The sequence below is a fragment of the Giraffa tippelskirchi genome, chromosome 6 (genome assembly GCF_054371585.1).
Source record: "Giraffa tippelskirchi isolate mGirTip1 chromosome 6, T2T-mGirTip1v1.2.pri, whole genome shotgun sequence".
NCBI classification, from domain to species: Eukaryota; Metazoa; Chordata; class Mammalia; order Artiodactyla; family Giraffidae; genus Giraffa; species Giraffa tippelskirchi.
The window spans coordinates 103,644,215-103,659,736 of record NC_137280.1 but is presented as its reverse complement, the minus strand read 5'-3'; the positions used below and the strand labels follow the sequence as shown (position 1 = coordinate 103,659,736).

The window sequence follows — 15,522 nt, the reverse complement described above, 5'->3', positions numbered from 1 at the left end:
TACTAGAAATCAAGCTCAGGATCTGATTATTTGGGTGGCAGAACTGCAATGGAGACTGCTGCTGTTGCTGCTGCTAAGTCGCTTCAGTTGTGTCCAATTCTGTGCGACCTCATAGACGGCAGCCCACCAGGCTCCCCCGTCCCTGGGATTCTCCAGGCAAGAACACTGGAGTGGGTTGCCATTTCCTTCTCCAATGCAGTGGAGAATAAATATGCATCTTTCAGATGTCTGTATTATAATCAAGGCAGTAAGAAAGAAAACGTGGGACCCTGAGACTTGAGTGGGAATATTTTGGTGTGTGAACCCAATAGCCTAAACTATCTTTTCTTAAAAGAGTAACTCTTTCCCTGGAAACTAAATAATGAACAAAGCCAAAATAGGTGCCTCACAGGTTGAGGCATGTTCTTTCAAAGCATGGACCCACCATCCCTTCTTGCCAATTGTGAAGACTACAGCTTTATTGCACTAACTCTATTTGCTTAGTCCTCCAGCAGCAAAGACTATACACTTATTTGAAAGGGTCTCTATAGCTGATTGGACTCAAGGAGAAGAGTAAGGGTATCTCTAGTAAGGGTATCTCACACACAAAAATTACAAGGGACTTGGATATAATGGAGTTATAAGTGGTAGACTGTAGTGTATAAAAACTTTGTTTCCCTCTGCACCAGTTAGGTTTTCACAAAGAAATAACTTCCAGGTAGTATTTGACATTAGATAATTGTGGACACTGGTGAAACTCACTGGTGTCTTCTTGTCTGATGTTGGAACTTGAGGGCAGACAATAAAAAAGGAAGATGGATACAAAATGGGGAGAACAATAAGAAGCTGAAACCCATGAGGACAAACTAAAACCCAACCTTGATGGAGTATGTATCCTTGAGGAGAAGTGGGTACCTTTCATTATGAAACTAAAAACACACTGGGCCCAGGAGTGAAAGTGAAGGAAAATCTATAGGAAGAAGGAGGACACATTCATGCAATGAGTTGACTGAACAGGTGAGCAACAATACGTGAGAGTTATAAAAGCTCCAAAAATCAAAGTTATGGTTTTTCCAGTAGTCATGTATGGATGTGAGAATTGGCCCATAAAGAAAGCTGAGTGCTGAAGAATTGATGCTTTTGAACTGTGGTGTTGGAGAAGACACTTAACAGTAGATCCAACCACTCCATCCTAAAGGAACTCAGTCGTGAATATTCATTGCAAGGACTGATGCTGTAGCTGAAACTCAATACTTTAGCCACCTGATGCAAAAAAACTGACTCCTTGGAAAAGACCCTGATGCTGGGAAAGATTGAAGGCAGGAGGAGAAGGGGACAACAGAGGATGAGATGGTTGGATGGCATCACCATCTATGGACATGAGTTTGAGCAAACTCTGGGAGTTGGTGATGGACAGGGAAGCCTGCAGTGCTGCAGTCCATAGGGTTACAAAGAGTGAGACACGACTGAGCGACTAAACTGACTGAACTGATAAAAGCTCCTGACTCAAACTTCAGAAGGTCAAAAATAAAATGGCTGGTGCTTCACTTTGGTCTTTTATATCTCATGTGAAAATGTACTTTGTGGCCACCTGAAAGGAAGTCTACAGGAAGAAGAAATCCAGGAAATAAATTCAGCCCAGCCACGTTAACACATTACAGTGCCCCCATACCCTCTGTAAGTTCCCTTGGTGATTACATTTTTTTAGAAAGGACCACCTCCCTCCTGTATCAAAGTCACCATGGTTGCCTTTGGCAAGCTTCTCAGGGTGGATTCTGAGTTAGAGTGCTATGTGTATATGGCTCCTCATCCCACACACTGAGCCTATCCATAGCAAGCCACCCTTCCACTCTGGCCTTGAGTAAAATGCTACACCATAGGGCTTCCTGAACATTCTCCAAATGGTAAGAAAATGCACCCTAACATCACATGATAAATGGGAGACAAGCAGGAAGTAGATGTTATACTCCCCTCTTTTCACACTTTCATAGGCTACTCTGAAGTAAACGTTTTCCTTAGAGCTCAATTGTAGAAACTCTCTGCCTGCTGAGAAATATGCCTGCTGAGTGACCCTCTGGATCACTTTACAGCCCACAAGAAGTAGAGAGGGCACAGATAATTCATCACATGGTGTTATGTTGCATTTTTTTGTGGCTTTATTCGCATTTTCCATACTTTCTTCATCATTCCCATCAAGAAGAGCATATTTATCCTTGCCTCAAGCTCTGTGCTGTAGAGAACCTGAATAAACTCACCAGGCAGTTTGGAGACTCATTTGAGGCTGAGGGTGATGAATGTGGAATAGAAAAGCATCTTCTTTATTTTGGTGATTCCTAAGTCACACTTTCTGGTTCAAGTACAAACACACAAAAAAAGACAATTGCTTGGTTCATCCAGGGTTAGAGTTTTATCAAAACACAAATGAGCCACATACCTGATCAGTGAGTGACAGTTGAAACAGACTTCTCTACTATATCTTTTCCAAGTATTCAGTCAGGAGAAATAAGGTCTGATGGAGGAGGAAGAAAAGGGCAATCTGGAAGGACAATCTTTCTAAGAAGCTAGGGAGCAACTTGGACAAAATGGCTCGTAAGAATGGACAAGGAAGCACTGTTGGAGAGGATTCTGACTGAAAGGGTTTTTAAAATTCTCAACTTTTGGACTTTCCTCAACTTTTGGTGGTCAGTGGTTAAGAATCCCCCTGCCAATGAAGGGGGCACAGGTTCAATCCCTGACTGAGGAAGATCCCACGTGCCATGGAGCAACTAAGCCCATGCGTCACAACTACTGAAGCCCATGAACGCTAGAGTCCCTACTCTGCAACAAGAAAAGCCACCACAATGAGAAGCCCATGCACCATAACTAGAGAGTAGCTCATGCTCTCTACAACTAGCGAAAGCCTGCCCACAGCAAGGAAGAACTAGCACAGTCAAAAACAAATAAAAAATTAAAAAAAAAAAACTCTCTGCCTTTGATGTTAGCATAAGCATATTGTAGACTTTTTTGTTTTCTTTAAACTGCCTTCCAATTGTAAGCAGAACACATCTGGAGGATTCCTTGAGATTTTCTGCCACAAAAATGCCATTATAATATATACCTGCTTCTATAAAGCAGAGGACTTATGTATAGACAATAGGAAAAATAGCGAAAGGATCTTTCCCTACATTTTAATTAAACTAACATTGATCAAGCATTCCACATGGGCCACATATAATTGATGTTATTGAGTGTAAAAAATCTTTAACATTCATATAATGTGATGAAGAGAGTGGTGAGAGAGGAAAACATGAAGGGCTGTGACAGGAAACACATCTATTTCTGGGACTTTGAGAGGACTTCTGGAAGAAGTGAAAACTACCTGAGATTTGAGGAACAACTAGGACTCATCCAGGCAGAAGGGACAGAGGTATTTCAAAATGACCTCTGATGTGTATTTATCACACCACTTACTAAGTAGTTAAATATGTTGCCCAAAATGTCTCACACATCATTTCCCGGACCCCATTTCTTCACCTGCTTTACTCTTCAAAACAAAGAGACGAAAGAGAACAATTCCTTCATTTGACTGGAACATGAAGACAATATTAAAGATAAAAAAATAACTAAACTGGAGGCTTTTCAAAACCTGAAATAGATTTTAAATTTAAATAAATGTATTAATATTCTCTCTGGAGCTGTTTTTCACAGATGCAGAGGTTTTTTTTTTCAAGTAGATTTATTTGTAGCTCAAGTTATTTTTGTAGCTAAATGTACGTCTAGAACCTCAAGGAGTGAAATGAAAGAGAGAAACAGAGCATCAAAGAGCAAATGATTTTCACTTATTTACATGGTGAAAAGAGTTTTGCTTCAGGATTTCTGGTACATTGTCAGCACTAAGCTCTTTTTTCTCTCTCTCTCTCAAAAGAATGAGGTCTCTTTCTGAGTCAAAGAATAAAATCAGCCAAGTTGGCGTTCAAGACAGAAATGCATTTCCCACAGTACAACTGGAAATTTTACCTGCCCCAGTACTTCGTTCATGATGGAAGAGACAAAGGAAGCCTGTTATTGTGCTATCTTCTATTCCTGAAGGGATTCCCAGGTGGCTGAGTGGTAAAGAATCCACCTGCCATTGCAGGAGACAGGTTTTTCGCTCAGTGGGGAAGATAGCCTGGAGGAGGAAATGGCAACGCACTCCAGTATTCTTGCCTGGAGAATCTCCATGGACAGAGGAGCCTGGCAGGCTACAGTCCATGAGGTCGCAAAGAGTTGAACATGACTGAGTATGCACGTACCTCTGTTTCTGAAAGTTATTAAAACAAGTTATATGAAACCAACTTAATGAGATATATCTTTGGTCTATTTTTTTTTCCCATTTTCATTTTCTTTTCATGTCTTCATTTCAGTCTTGAAGATGAACTATTAACAAATCACATTTTCAATGAATTTTCCAATATTTTCTCTATTCCTGCCTGAACATCCACTCAGGCAATTACATGAATATCTTTTCATCCTTTTTGAAATACATCAGAACTACACAGAAATTTTTTAAAAACCCTTAAGCCATAACAGGTTAGAACCTCAGGACAGGTCCTTGACCCAAAAAAGATAACTATCATTTCCTTTTTATGAGATCTCTATGTAGATTATTATCTTCCTATCTCTTTTTCCTTATGTTTGATATGTTTCCAGTGAATCTTTGAAGTATCTAGTCTAGGAAAATATGATAATGGTTATAGCTCAAAGGCTACCCTCGCCAGGGCAAGAGGATAGATACTGTGTACCACATCTTCTCAGATTCTACACTTTCATGATCAAAAGTCAAAAAGGAGACAGGTTCCTACCAAACTCCTTCCACAGTTCAATGTCAAATCCTTTTCATCATTATATTCATCAAATACTTTGTTACCGTTCATGTCAGTAACCAAACCCCACCAATTTAAAACCCATTCCACCAGACTATCCACTGTCCTTCACTCTTCTGATAGCCATAAGATAACTCTTCTTATTACCTGAAGATTTTATCTATTGCTCACAGGCACTACTCCTTATATAACTGTGCTTTCTATGTCACTTGATCTGTGATAATTTTGAATAGATAAACATTTTACTTTCAAAAATGTTCCCATTTGGTCAATAAATTATTTAGTTACCTTGGTCATAATTAGTGATATGTGCAGGAGGCAAACAAACGATCCTTTAGATCTCTGATCTCCTAATCTCTCATTTCTTCTTATCCAGTGATGTTGCCCTATTGCCTACCTGGATTATTCATCCCCATGACTCTACCCTAAATCAAACACTAAACCCCCTCTTCCAAAATCTGAATTTCAGTCTTCCCACTCTCTGATCTTTCCTATCTTTTCAAATCATACACATTATTACCCAACCCCAACAATCCTTTCTCCCCATCCTTACTTACATTGCCTCTATGACCTCTCCCTTTTCCCTTACTCCTATGTGTCCTCATTTCTCAACACAAGCAGTTTATCCTAACTAGTTATTAAAATCTTTCCATTGCATAAACCTTCAGTTCTTTAGTTTCTCTCATCTTAGTCCCTCGGCTAAACCAAAATCTTAAGAAAGTTTAAATTTTCTGCCTACTTCACACTTGCACCTAGGTAGTTGAATGAGATTGAAAATAGATGTGCACATATACTCAGAGGCACACACACATTCCCACATCAACTATTATAAGTTACCATGTTGATTTTACTTACTTTAATTTATGATCACTTTAAATGGGCCCATAATGCTACCTGTTAGTTTTACTCTATTTCCCTAGACCATTCGCTCTCCCACTCACCTGGATGATTCCCTATAGTTTCCCCTATACTCAAACTTTGAAATTCTCCTCCCTCATCCTCTCTCTGCTCATCAACTTGCTTCCTATTTCAATGAAAGAAGAGAAGCAGTCAAAAGTGAATTTCCACAAGACCCCTCCAACACATCATTATGCCCCCTGCATTTAGGTTCAAATAGCCTCCTATCTCTCTTTTTGACTGTAAAACCTCTAGAAAAGGACAACTCCTTCTATTACCACCATATCTCATCCACTGACTCATCACAATAAGCCTCACCCATTCTCCTAGAAAAAGAAAAGACAGAAAGAAGAAAAAAAAATTTTTCAAGAAACAGGAGATGGACTAAGAGAAAGTAACATAAAGCACCAAAAGCATCAGAAATGATTCCAACTCTATATTCAGAAACTATAGAAATACCTACAAGATGGATATGGGGTCCAGCTGGATCTACTACAGGTAGACTCAGGCCAAAAATATGCCTCATATAATCTAAAAATCTGATTACTAGGCCATGGTAATCAGCTATTTTATTGCTTACTTGTTTTCATCTAGGTTTCCCATAAACAATTAAGTACTACTAAAGATTCATGTTGTTTAGATTACTCAATTTACCAGGCTGGTTTTGCTGTCTATTATGGTAGCTGGTCGTCTTTGCTTTTAATTAACTTAGCTATTAACTAAACTGCTTCTCAGCCTTTGCCATCCCCTGGGTATTTTCTTCCCATGAAAATCATGGAGCCCATTTAATTGCAGTTTTCCCTTTACCATTCCCACAGTAAAGAGAAGAGTCAACACAGCCTTTGTTGTCATCATCTCTGTACTTACCAAGATAGGCTTCAATAAGAGGAAAGTTTGCAAAATCTACTCAGCAGTGCACAGGTGGTACATGATAAACCCACCCCAGTAATTCTCTCTTCCAAAACATGTCAAAGTAGAACAAATTTTACATGGCTTTATAAACTGAGTCATGTGTCAACTTTATTTTAAAAAATCTATATGTTTGTGCATGTGTATGTGTGTTAAATCTCTTCAGTTGTGTCTGACTCTTTGCGATCCTATGAACTGTAGCCTGCCCACGGGGCTCCTCTGTCTATGGGATTCTCCAGGCAAGAATACTAGAGTGGGTTCCCATGACCTTCTCCAGGGGATCTTCCCGACCCAGGGATCAAACTCTCATCTCTTACATCTCCTGCATTGGCAGGCGGGTGCTTTACCACTAGTGCCACCTGGGAAGACCATAAAGAATGCATTATTAGCATACACTAGTTGAATTAATTATCATAGGTCAGGGAGGTCATACCTAGTGGATAAATTTTTACAAAGGCAATGAGCAAATTTCACTCCTGATAGAGGAGTGAAAAAATATAATTCTTTACAACATAAATTTTATGATATATAGTTTTTATAAGAAATAAAGTTTTTATAAATTAATAAGCTAGGAGTCTTTGGAAGGTAACCATTAAATTAACTTCCAAACATTATTGAAAAATTATTTACCTACTTTTAGTAAAGTATAGAAATTCAATTCCATGATGACAAGAAAAATAGTGTGTAAATTTAACTTAAATTTTTAATGAATGGTTGGTAAATAATCTCTAAATTTCTCCAAAACAAATGGTTTTTCCTTTCTCAAAAGCACTCATGTCAATAACCTCACTAAATGTATTTCATTCAGTATCCTTGAAATGTATAGTGATAGACTTCAATTAGAATTTTCACCATGGCTAAATAATAATGATCCATGGTTTTAAATATTTTGTTTTATAAAAACTAATTTCTGATCATTTCTTTTAGAGTGGGACACCATTGAGTCCAGTGTTCAGTCATCAGTCAGCAGAGCGGAGGGTCCTTGATTCAGTTCTCTGGTATGTTTATGCACATAGTTAAATTCTGCCTGACCTAAAATGTTTCTCTCTTCCTGGATGTGAAATTTTAAGAATTGTTGCCACATATATTCCTAGATTTTTGTTCCTATAAATTACCAAAGTAGTGAAATTCTTTTGTTTCTCGCTTCTCCCTAGATTTGACTTTACAGTTGGCCCCCTGGGTCCTATTGGCATCTGAATCCACTGTTATGACTGACTGTTTAGAGGGAAATAGGCATACAGTAAATTGTACTCATTTTGACAACATAACTTTCATAGAGGAGGGAGATTTAATATCTTCAAGAAAGGGAAGATATCCTAATAAAATAGGGGAAATGTGCTTAAACAATCAATAAAGGCCCAGTGGGGGATGAGAGTCCTTCAATTACCCTAATTCATTCTCATTTAAATTGTGGAAGACTATTCTTACCTAATCAATACCCTTGCATGCACAGAAATGACCTGGTGAAGCTGTAATTCAAATAACAATGTATTTCAGCAATATTCTGCATCATATTTTTAGTTTGATTTAATTTAGTCACCTTAGCCCTGTACCTAAAAGATAGGAAGTTCCTATTGACAGAGTCATGGAAAGTCTCATTTTCAGTGCATCCCTGTGACAAGAATTTTTGGATTTGAGCCTTGTTATTCTCATTTAAGCTGTGCAACATTGTTAGAATGAGATAATATGGTTTATAGCACTATACAGAAACAACAACATGGTCACTCCAAATCTTAACCTCAATAAGCACTTCACTCAAGGTAGCTGTGGATGATAATTTAATTAACTTCTTGGCTACAACTAAGAAGGGATTCCACAGTATCATCACAGGATGTTAATGAAGTTCTCATGACCCTGACCCAACCCAGAACAGAAGACCAATCCCACATCCTCTAAAGCCTCATTTTCCTGAGAGTCTTTCACTGAAAACCCATTCCTTTGTGCCAAAATCTATCCATCCATTATTATTGATTGCAAGAAAGAGAAAAAACTATGGGAAATTTAAATAAAAAAGGATTTAAGGATAATTAGTAGGTCATGGGATCAGTGAGATGCTTGAAAACAACAGGCTTAAATGTCAGGCAGTGTCTAAGGAAGGTTAGATGGGAAAGCATAGACAAGGTAACATACAAAATAATCACACCAAGGCTTTTGGCAGAGTCAACACTTGACACATAGCACCATAGTTGCTTGAACTTGATGCTTTTTTTACAAACTCCTGGACTTCCCCTAAATGTTTAGATCATTTCTGTAAGAGTCAAAGTCCTCGGTAAAAACACTCAATTAGACAAGCCTGTGTCCATGTCTCCTGCTAAAGCTGAAACTAATCATCCCTTAAATACAAAGGTATTTGGATTTAACATGAAAAGTCAAATTTGTATTCACACTAGCAATAAGCAGAAACAAAATATAGTATAAAATACCTTATTCTGTACACAATTAAAAGCTAAAATATGTTTGAATAAATATAAAATGACAGATTTTTCATGAGGAAAACCACAAAATTTTACTGAATGACACAATCTGAATAAATGATGAGACACACTATTTTCTTAGAAGGGAAAATCAGTGGTATAAAAATACTTAAACTCAATAAATTTTATCATTAAATTCAAGTAAATCACAATAAAATTTTCAGTTCTTTTCATTGACTTTAGTAAGCTGACTTGATAACTGTATCAAGGGAGTGTGCAAGCACAGACAGTCTAGACTATTTTGAAAGATAAAATAGTGGCAAGGGACTCACACTACAAATGCTAAAAATAATTATAAAGGTATAGAAATATAAATGGATAGTTGGCTGAAGTTTTATGGTGCATATGGTTTCTGTCACATCTACTCAATTCTGTTATCATAGCACAAAAGCAGCATATATGTGGCTGTATTTCAATAAAACTTTATTCACAGACATGGAAATTTGAATTTCCAATAATTTTCATGTATCATGAAGTAGTATTCTTTTTATTTCTTTTGCAACTACTTAAAAATGTAAAAGACATTCTTTGCTCACAGGTCCTATAAAATCAGGCAAAAGGTTTTCTTTGGCCTTGGGCCATAGCTTGCTCACTCTTATTCTAAATTGTAGAACATGATTACTAATATTTAAACTATGATTTAATTCCATTTATTACATTATGATAAAATTTTTCAATTTGGCTAAAATTAGTGGGATTATTGTGTGGGCCAATTAAGAACTGGTTAGTAAAACATGAAAATAAATGCTGCTTGAACTGTCTGACCTTAGGTAAGTTTATCTGTAAAATTAGGATATTTACAGTATTTCCCCCCACAGGACTTTTTGATGAATAAATAAGGCAGAGCGTCAAAATCATTTAGGACAGGTGCCTGGTACAGACTAAGAGTTCAATAAATGATAAATTAATAATAGGCTCCAAATCTCTGGTTGCATGGGCAAGTTCATCCTTAATATGAAAAAAGACTCTGGTAGCTAGCATAAGATTTCTAATATTTTCATCCTGTTGGCAAGACCACCCCAGTGGGGAGAAGGATGCAATTAAACATTCAATTCATCTAACTCCCCTGATTCTGGTTCTATACTATCAGGAAACAACTTCCAACAACAATTTAACCACTCATGTAATCTATTTTCAGATCATCTCAGGCTCTATAGTACTAATGTATTATTGCAAACATTCATTTTTGCAGCCGATCATGGGAGCTGAGTTCATGAGAATGTATCCCAGAATTTGAATCCACTTGTAGTATTCTAAATAAGATTTTTGAAGCTGAAGACCAAGTGTTAGACCCTGAACCTTGATAAATTCACCAGGGTAATGAGAGATGATCACGAAGGCCCCCTCCAAAGTTCATATCATCATCCTAATATCATCGAATCCATGTGGGAGCTAAATAGCTGTCCTAGCAGTACTAACTATTCCCTCTGGGTGTTGGTGCTTACCACAATCCTGTTCCTCTGCCTAGGTACTGAGGTTTCCATTTAAGGGTTAGGTGGTCAGGTAAGGAAAGTCTTTTAGTAATCCCATCATATTACAAAGCAGACAAAGTAACACTATGACTGGAGAGGATGATATTTTAAAGAAGTGACAAAATTAAATAGAGGAGATAGAAGATGTTTACTTCCTACCAATACTATTAATTCTGCTTTCATCAGAAATATTTATTAAATACCAGCAAAACCCCTGCTCCTTAAGATCTTTAAAAATACACATTGTGTCCACAGGCTTTATATACAGATACAGGCAAACTGTTCCAGTGTGTTACTGGGTGGCTGTTGTCAACATGAACCTCAGCTGTCTTTGGGGGCTCATTTTAGATGTGGGAAATTGCATTGCAGTGACTAATGACCAATTTGTGGTAGAAAGTGGAAGGCTTTGCCTGTCTCATAGAAATGCTCATTAATGCTTTAATATTTCTCCTTCAACCTGATTGCATCTGTTAACCTTCTTTCTTAATGTACTTCTGAGTGGGCAGTGAGGATTTAGGGTGAGGTTTTCATTACATGTGTCTCTGATTTTTTTCTTTTAACATATATCTATCTCGTTTTATATGCGCGACAAATGCATTTAGCTCACAAGCAGAGCAAAGCACTCTCAGAGTAACTGACTCATTTAGCGGTGCTTGGCTTCCTGTGCATGTCAGCGGCAGGTGACATTTAGCCCAGGCTTTATCTCAGTTGTGGTAATTACGGGGCTGACATGAGCTCTCACACACAGCACAGATTGTTTTCAGCAGATGTAACCAAGCAACTCTGCTTTCTCTTGAGCAGTTTATCTGGCTTTCAAATTGTGGCATTCCACACAGACACACACGCACATACACATGCACACACACACAAATGGTTTAATGTCATTTTTGTGGAAATACTCACTCTTTGTTGCTCTGACTATATTGATTTATGCCATGAGGTGGTGGAATGGGATATCTTCATTGTATGCGACTTCTGCATTACATGCTGGTAGTGAATCCTATTAACAGAAAGGTTATTGTTATTGTAATGTATCTCAGCAGTGCACCAAATGCTACTTTAATGATGTAATTAATATGCTTGGATTTACCATTTGATGTTCTTAGGCACCAATCGTGTTACTGATGGGATAGCAACGATTTTTTTTAATTCCTGAGAGCAGTATATTTTTCTTAGAGAAGTTGGAATGGAAATAAAATGTTCTAATAAAGGAAGTCACAGTCCCTAACAACAGTTAATTATTTGTGCCAGACACATCTCAGTGATGTGGTAACTTTCAAGATAACTCTTAAGTTCAGACAATTTATCATTTATATTTAATCAAATTACTTATCCTGAATACCATGATATGAGAAAAAAAGAAGAAAAGAATCACTTGGCTCTTTATTTTTTCCATTTTAATTGACATTCTCCTATTTCCAGTTTCTCAGATTACTCTGGTGAGTGAGAAACTACTTTACAGAAAATACATAATCATCCAGAACCATAATTCAAAACATGTCAGTTATATTATCTTTGCTATAAGTTGTGACTATATAAATGTTCAATTTTCATTTAACTGAATTGTATGGCTAGACATCATGCTGTTTAATGGATAGGGACAAGTAATAGAATTACTACTAATAAATTACTACATTGTAGATCATGAAATGCATGCAGGTTTCAGCCCAAGGGTTCTGAGCAAAGTGCCGGACTGATGGCAGTAAGTTTGAAAGAGGCTTAGGTCAGGTCAGGGATGAAGGGAAATGATGAGTGAGAACCTAGCTAATCAGAGGAGAATGGCCCACCGCCATTACGAACAGAAACAAGAAAAGAGAGAGAGAGCAAAGCGAGGAGGGGGAACAAACTTGGCCATACTACTTATGAAAATCAATCCATTTGTTTAAAAAAGCGGAAAAAATATCTCAGAGGTATTTCTAGACCTTTAAACGTTATAATAAATATTGGATGAATTGAGGTTGAGCCAGATTGTAATTATACAAAATAAAGCTTTCTGTTAAGTAGAATTTCCATAAGAAATGTTAACCTCTGGCATTTAAATAAGAAGGCAAGGGATGAGGTGCCATGATGAATAAATGTTAAACCTGAGCAAGATATGGACTTATCAAAAAAACTGAAAAGAATTTTCTAGCCTGTCCTCAAATTCCATCAAGGAATTAAATGTATTGTATGAAGTATCTGCCACTTAATATGCCAAATATGGATTTGAAATAAAAATACTAAGTGACAGTTAACATCACAGAGTACTTTTACTTCATTGTGAGGGAAGCTATCTTTTGATGGAATTTACCTACATTCCATAAGACACTTTAAGTGGCAACTATCTTTTAAGAATGTGTTTATTCATAATACCATTTTTCAAACAAATGAATGTTGACTTGAATTCAAATTCCATTCACTTAACACGAACTCTGCTTCTATCTAGTATAAAACGGCACTGGTGCCAAGTTATTTCAAAATCTTTTGTTAACTGATAATTGACCTCAGAAATGCTCTGGATGCAGGTTTCCATCACAATGCATTTACCTATAATGTGCAGAGAAGGACAGTTTTTGTATTATTTCTTTCAGTGTTTTCTCTGCCCAGAGAAATGAAGGAAACCAGATGGACCAGACAATGAAGGGAGAAAGATTCTGAGTAGGAAGAAAAACAAGTTCAAATGCCGGCTGGCACTCTACCACCTTGCCAGTCTTGAACTCCTGCATTTTAGAAAGTCATTGATACTTGCCACTTCCCTTCCTTGCAGAGTGGTTAGCAAATAATCAAACCAATGTGTCTGAGATCTTTACAGGGAAGCCTTGATATTACTATAAAGGGTTATCGTTGAAGTAAATCTCAGAAAATCTCCTAACAACCATTCCCTGTATAAAACATCCACCCTCTTTGAAAAGTGAATTTCAAGCTTAGCAAAAAATCACCATAATAACAGGGCTGAAAACTGAAGCCTTCCACTTCCTTATAGACCACAAGAGAAAAGCAAACCAAGCTGTAAGTTATTCTCCCAGTGAGATGAAAGAGAACAGAGCATAATCAGCCCCACATACAGCCTACAGCAGGCCATGGACACGTGCGATCAATGCACAGCTGTGGGCTGGCTTTGGAGAGAGACCCTGTCTCACAGCCCATCACTTAGAGGTCATAATATTTTGTGACTCTTCTCTCTGAACATAATAAAACCTGCAGATAGTTAAAGAGAATGAAAGTTCTGTTTAAAGCAGTGGAGTGGAAGGAAGGGTAAAAGGGAGCTGATGAAAACCAAACGTCTCCCATGTGGTTCTACATAGAACTGCTTGAGGGCCATGTAAAAAATTAATCCAACTCATACAATTATGCTTAAGGCCAAGTATGTGCACATAATGAAAATGCAACTCAAATATGACACATCTGGGTTTTTTGACAACATTGTGTGATGCAGGATTAATCTGCCTTAATAATTGATTAAGTTGGCAATTTATTGTGTTTTTTTCCCCCTTACACTTTAGGACCTGGCATGATTGGGAATGGAAAAGATATTTCCTCCTATCTTAGAGAGTAAAAGGATTATGAACATTTACCATCCTTTCAAGTGATATCACTTTCTAATATATGTAAGCTTAGTGGTTACTCTTTTCACATATTATGGGATAGCTAAATTCTTCTAAGAGGTAACAGAGCTTTATAATCCATTAATAGAATATTCTGTGAAGCTCAAGCTCTGGTTTCTCTCCTTTGTTTTTAACCTAAATAGTTGGAATGGCAAAACTTTAAAGGGATGTTCTTCTAGATAATTTTAGCCAAAAAAAGGACAGAAAGAATGAGTTTGAATGAGATCAGATGTGAAAATGGGACCATTCCTAAGTGTACACTGATCCCCATGTCATTTGTCTTCCTCTGGAAAGCATATGCAGAACAAAATGAATCAAGTTGTAGCATGAACTGAGTGAATAATTCAAAGCCTATATACCAAACTAGAGACTGAGTAGAGGCACATACAGACAATGATTTATTTAACAGTAAGGTTTGTGCCAGGCAATCAGTTCTACAGATTTGTGACAAAACATAATGTGCTTCCAAAGAGTGACTGAGAGCTTTGCATCAGGGTTAGCCTATAGATAAGAGATAAGGATTCAGTGTTACATAGTGAATATTCAGGATTATAAACATTTAAAAGTGTGTCTGGCTAATCATCCCCTCATATTTTCTCCCCTAGCAATTGTATGCATCTGTATTATAGACTTTTCCCACTCCGTTACAACTGTTTACTTATCTTATTTCTAGACTGTGAACATCTTGAGATTACTTATTCTGGTCTATTCATCTTTACTTCCTCAAAATGCAGCACAATGTTTAAGAGATGGTGGTATACTTAATGAGTTAAACTTATACCTAGTGTGCCCACTGTTTCACACATTGCTCTGGGTACTATAGGTTCACAGATCTAACCAAACCCTGCCTTCAAAGAGCTCATAATTCAAAGGGGATGAATCTGAGTTGATGGGCAATTGCAAAAGCTCTGCACTAGTTCACTTCAAATGTTCTCATACAGCATAAGGGTTGTTCAGGCCAGAGGGGGGCATCTAGAATGTCTTCCCTTCCTTATCTCTCCTGGCTAACTGTAAGTCAATGCAATGGATGAGAAGAGTTAAAAAAGAACCTTTTATTTGGCTCTGTGTCCAGACAATGCTAGCGCAAAAAAGAAAGCAAAAATAAAAGAATTAATGGAACATTTGAACAGCTTTACCTCAGAAACAAATAAATTAGTAAACAAACAAATAAAAATATGAGATCCTGGGAATAAGAAAAACGAAGAAGCAGCACTGCCTAGAGATTAGGCTGAGGACACACATTCTAAAGAACCTATGAAAGAAAGCCAGGAAGATGCACAGACTTCATGATGTAGTGATACGATAGGTAGGGGAACTCTAAATTAGCCTGCCACTGTGGCCTGAAAGCATGATTACGAGAAAAATA

General features: G+C 37.4%; 1 long non-coding RNA gene across 3 annotated transcripts in view; it reads right to left on the bottom strand.

Moving 5' to 3' along the window:
• LOC145509733 (uncharacterized) overlaps positions 1-15,522 on the bottom strand; it is a 1,421,207-nt gene that overhangs the window by 1,142,707 nt on the left and 262,978 nt on the right. For all 3 annotated transcript variants that reach the window (XR_014056369.1, XR_014056366.1, XR_014056370.1), the window contains exon 2: positions 11,476-11,572. This is a non-coding gene — a long non-coding RNA (uncharacterized LOC145509733). The remainder of the gene's footprint in view (positions 1-11,475; positions 11,573-15,522) is intronic.